The sequence below is a fragment of the Capricornis sumatraensis genome, chromosome 3 (assembly GCF_032405125.1).
Source record: "Capricornis sumatraensis isolate serow.1 chromosome 3, serow.2, whole genome shotgun sequence".
NCBI classification, from domain to species: Eukaryota; Metazoa; Chordata; class Mammalia; order Artiodactyla; family Bovidae; genus Capricornis; species Capricornis sumatraensis.
Window position 1 is genome coordinate 169,566,394 of NC_091071.1, and position 5,361 is coordinate 169,571,754.

At 43.9% G+C, this 5,361-nt stretch overlaps 1 pseudogene; it reads right to left on the bottom strand.

The window, feature by feature from the left end:
• Window positions 1-2,610: 2,610 nt before the first annotated feature.
• Window positions 2,611-4,435, bottom strand: LOC138076370 (large ribosomal subunit protein eL39-like; annotated as a pseudogene).
• Window positions 4,436-5,361: the final 926 nt, after the last annotated feature.

The following is a 5,361-nucleotide window of genomic DNA, read 5'->3' on the forward strand; positions in this document are numbered from 1 at the left end:
GCCATTGTCACTGGAGCTAGAAGGTGACCTGGATCCTGATGTTTCTGCAGGAGGAGGGAAAGGGGTGAGTGAACAGTCAACAGCTGCTGAGCACAGACCATGTGGCCGGCACTGTGAAGGGAATGTTACGTCCTTACCTATGGATGGAATTGACTCTCCTCTGCATGAATTGCTTTCCCCCCAGATTTCTGTATAGCTCACTCCATTGCCTCCTACAAGACTTTGCTCAAAGGTCCCCTTCTCAGTGAAGCCTGTGTTGACCAGTTCATTTAAAATAGAATCTGAGAGAGTCAAGTGCTTCCCCAAAGCCACTCAGTGATCAGCTGGGTCATGGCCAAAGGCCATGCACTTTCCATTCTGCTGCGCTGACTTCCTCTGTCGACATCCTTCATGATATATGGTGTGAAGGCTCATATCTTCCTATTTTCCTGATAAGAAAAACAAGTATCAAGGCATGAAATGACTTATCCAAGGTCATATAACAATACCTTGGTAGAACTGAGATGCATAGACCCTTTTCTTACCTCCATTTTTGCAAGATGCTGCTCTGGTCCACTTTTCCATCTGAATGCCTGTCGTTTTCCTTCATCACCATTCTCCAGGCCCAACCCCTACAATAGTTGTAGTGTGGGCAACACGTATCTTTGACTTTTATGTTCCCTTTGAAAATGTAGTGTTATTTTCCATGCATAATGTTTTTAAATTTACATAAAAGGCATGATTTACACAAATTGGGCTATGGGCCTCATTCTGGTTCTCATTTTTTGTTTTTTCCCAAGCAGCATGGCTTTTTTAAAAAAAACTTGCTTGCTTGGCTGCACTGGGTCTCTGTTGCTGCACGCAGTCTTCTCTAGCTGAATTTAGTTTGAATTTCTCTCAGATTACTAATGGGCAGTATTCGCGGGCTTCCCTTGTGACTCAGCTGGTAAGGAATCTGCTGGCAATGCGGGAGACATGGGTTTGATCCCTGGGTTGGGAAGATCCCTTGGAGAAGGGAAAGGCTACTCACTCCAGTATTCTGGCCTGGAGAATTCCATGGACTGTATAGCCCATGGTATTACAAAGAGTTGGACATGATTGAGCAACTCTCACTTTCTTTCTACTAATGGGCTTGTAATCATGTTCTCTTTAGTCATTTGAGTTTGTTACTTGCTCAGTCATGTCCGACTCTTTGTGACCACATGGACTGTAGCCTGCCAGGCTCTTCTGTCCATGTAATTCTCCAAGTAAGAATACTGAAGTGGATAGCCATTCCCTTCTCCAGGGGATCTTCCCAACCTAGGGAAGTTTGCATTGCGGGCAGACTCTTTACTGTCTGAGCCACCAGAGAAGCCCATTCATTTGAGTTTGAATGCAGACAATTCCAAGTCTAAAGAATACACAGTGTCATATAATGATCAGTAAAGTAGCCTCGGGGTCCATATGAAGTGAAGTGAAACTCGCTCAGTCATGTCTGACTCTTTGTGACCCCATGGACTATACAGTCCATGGAATTCTCCAGGCCAGAATACTGGAGTGGGCAGCCTTTTCCTTCTCCAGGGGATCTTCCCAACCCAGGAATCGAACCCAGGTCTCCTGCATTGCAGGTGGGTTCTTTACCAGCTGAGCCACAAGGGAATTCCTTGTGGGGTCCACATGGCCAGGGTTCAATTTCTGCCTCTGTTTCTTCATCTGTAAGATGGGAATAATTTTACTGTGAATGTAATAGTGTGATTTTGAGGATTTAAAGCTGCTTAGAACAGTGCCTGGCACAAAATAAATACTTACTAAAGGCCATGTCCTGCCCTGATAGAGTGCGTCGTTCTCCATAGCCTCTTTTTCCACTCCAGGCCACAACCCCTTCTCCCTGGCTCCTTTTCATGAAGTTCAAATTGCATATTCATATGAATTTTCCTTAGAACTGTGAAACTGTGAAAGAGAGTATTAAAAACAAGGGCCAAAATGGAGTCACTTATGCTAAACCCCAAGTCACGAAACCAAGACCTAATACCTAACTTGATTGCAGGTTTAGCGTCTCCCAGTAATGGAATCTTAAACCAGTCCATCTGAAATCACCTAATTAGCGAGGTCATCAGCCTCATATACCCCTGCCTTCCCTGGCTCCTAAAGGAAGATGAACTTGCCACTACCAGTCAGTTTTTTTGTTAGTAAAACTTCCTTGTCCTCAGTCCCTTTTACCCATAAAAATCTTTCATTTTGTACTGCTCCTTTTTGCCTGTTAGATGGGATGTTGCCTGACTCATGAATTATTGAATAAAGCTAATAAGATCCTTAAAATCTACTTAGTTAAATTTTGTTTTTTAACAAGAAGAGCAGAGTGTGATTAGTCTGACTTTCTTTTTATATAAATTCCTGGGTCATTCTAAAATACATTCAGAGACGGGGTTTTTTTGTTTTTTGTTTTTTTGGTCCAACAAAAGTTTTCAAATATTTGTTATGGAACCACATAGACGGCTAGTGAGGAAACATGGGCCATCAGGAGCCAAGCATTCCATCTCTCCCATAATCTGTTCAGACAGTTGTGATATGCTCAATACCGTGATTTGGTTAGTTAACATGCAAGCGACCTTAACACAGCATAAACGTGTGCCACTTCATATGTGAGGCTTCTTATAGACCCAGCTTGGTTCTTCTCCTGTGTCTTCTCTTGGAGTTGTACCTGGTATTATTACCAGTTTTCATTCAAATCCATTGAGGAATGGGATGATTCTGCTTTTGTTTTCTGGCCAGGAGACGCTTGATCCTGAAAGTCTTGTGAGAAGATGTGGTGAAGAGCAAATTCAATGGTTTGTAGGATGGCAGAGAAGAGAAAAGAGGAGCTCAGAGAGGTTATTAGGAAGAACTGCCACATACATGAGTCAGGGGTTTTGGCCTTTGGAAGGAAATGATGAATCAGTTCCTTAAAAGAAAGGATGGGACATTAAAGGGCACTATCAACAGAGTTAAAAGGCAACCCATGAGAATTGCCTGGTGGTCCAGTGGTTGAGACTCTGTGCTCCTAACACAGGGGGCCCTGGTTTGATCCCTGTTTCCACGTGCAATTAAGAGTTCAAATGCCACAACTAACAGATCCTGCATGCTCTTAACTATGAATAAAAGAACCCGTGTGCCACAAGGAAGATCAAAGATCCTGAGTGCTGCAACTAAGGCCTGGTGCAGCCAAATAAATAAATATTTTCTAAAAAATGAAAGTGACTCTTTTCACAGGGTCTTTCTTAAAAAAATAAAAGGCAACCCATTGAATGGGAGAAACTATTTGCAAATCACATATCTGATGAGGGGGTGATATGCAGTGTATATAAAGAGCTTCTACAGCTCAACAACAAAAAACTAACAAGTCATTTAGGAGATGGGTAAAAGACTTGAATAGACATTCCTCCAAAGGAGATGTACAGAAGGCCAACAAGCATATGAAAGAAATGCTCAGCATCGCTAATCATCAGGGAAATGCATATCAAAACCAAGACGACATGAAAACAGAAGATAACAAGAGTGGGCAAGGCTGTGGAAAAACGGAATCCTTGTGCATTGCTGGTTGGAATGTAAAATAACACAGTTGCTATGGAAAACAGCATGAAGTTCCTCAAAAACTTAAACACAGAATTACCCTGTGACCTCGTAATTCCATTTCTGGTTATATACCCAAAGGAACTGAAAGCAGGAAATTTAATGCCAAGGTTCAGTATTCAGAATAACCAACCATGGAAGCAACCGAAGTGTCCATCAAGAGATGAATGGATAAACAAAATACAGGTGTATACAAAACCAGGGGATATTATTCAGCCTTAAAAAGTATGCTACATGCTACAGTATGAATGAACCTTGAGGACATCATGATAAGTGAAATAAGCCAGTCACAAAAATATGAATATTGTTTGACTCCACTTGTATAAGGTGCCTAGGGCAATACATTTGTAGAAACAGAAAGCAGAATGGTGGTTATCAGGGTTGGGGGAGAGGTAATGGGGAGTGATCATTTGATGACTATGGAGGTTCAGTTGGGAAGATAAAAGAGTTTTAGAGATGGATGGTGATGATCATTGAACAACAGTGGAAATACACTCAATGCCGCTAAACTATACCCTTAAAAATGGCTATGAGAGTACATTTTATGTGAACACATACACACACATACCACTTGGGAAAATGGGAGGATTGGGCAGGAAGAAGTGGGGTGAAATGAGAGAAATTCAGACTTCCAAAGGAGCTTTTCTCACGGTGGGTTCATCATGTTCAAGGCGGGGTTGCCTGCCGTGGATTCATCAAACTCTGCTTGAGTTACTCTGTGTGAAAGGGCTGAGTCACTGAGATTCTATACACGTGATATTCTGGCAACATGTGACTATCTGAGGCAATGTGGCCTCGTGAAAAGAGAACGAGTGTCCTTCTTTCATTCCCAACTTTTAGTGATTGCCTTTCGGTAGCCCTCTGCCATGTGCGGTGGGAGCAACAAAAGAAGTCTCTGCCCTCACACTGTAGCAAAATGGCAGACGTGTTAAAAACGCAGTGGCGGGTTATGCTTGCTTTTCAGAGCTAAAGCCAGGTCATCCGGCTTGTGAGAGTCCACCGGGAGCATCTCTTCCCAGCTCTATGTTCAGAGACGTCACATTGCTGGCTTGACTGGGTGTTTACACCACAGAAATCAGCAAATGCTACAGATTTTTTGAATCTCAACTCTGTCACTGGCTGTGTAGTCACTTAGGCAAATCACTTAGCCTCCCCAGCCTCAGTCTCCGTATTTGAAAATGGCTATAGTAAACGTCGGCTCTTTTCTGTCTCCTAGGAAGAGAACAGTTTGACACTTAGGATGCATCATTGCTTGCTCCTGGATGACAAGAGGCCTGTCTCTCCTCAGATTAGCAGCTGGTACCCTACCTCACCTCCTCAGTTGGCACCAATGCTGCCCCCCAGACTGAGGGTTGTCCAGAGAGGGCAGTAACTTACAGTGCCCGTGGGGTACACACTTATCATGCACCCAGGGGTCACTAAGGAGAGGGAGGGGGAGACTGGCAATGCAGGAGATGATAACTGCTTTGCGTAGTTCATTGTACCTTTACTTTTGGCTGTGCTGGGGCTTCGTTGCTGTGGGGGCTACTCTCTAGCTACGATCACCGTGGCTTCTCCTGTGGCAGAATGCAGGCTCGATGGTGCGTGGGCTTCAGTTGTTGCGCCACAGGGGCTCATCGGTTGTGGCTTTCGGGCCCTAGAGCGTGCAGGTTTCAGTAGTTCTGGCACATGGACTTAGCTGCTCTGCAGCCTGTGGAATCTTCCCGGACCAGGGTTTGAACACATGTCTCCTGCACTGGCAGGTTGATTCTTACCCACTGCACCACTAGAGAAGTCCCCATTGTTTCTTTTTTT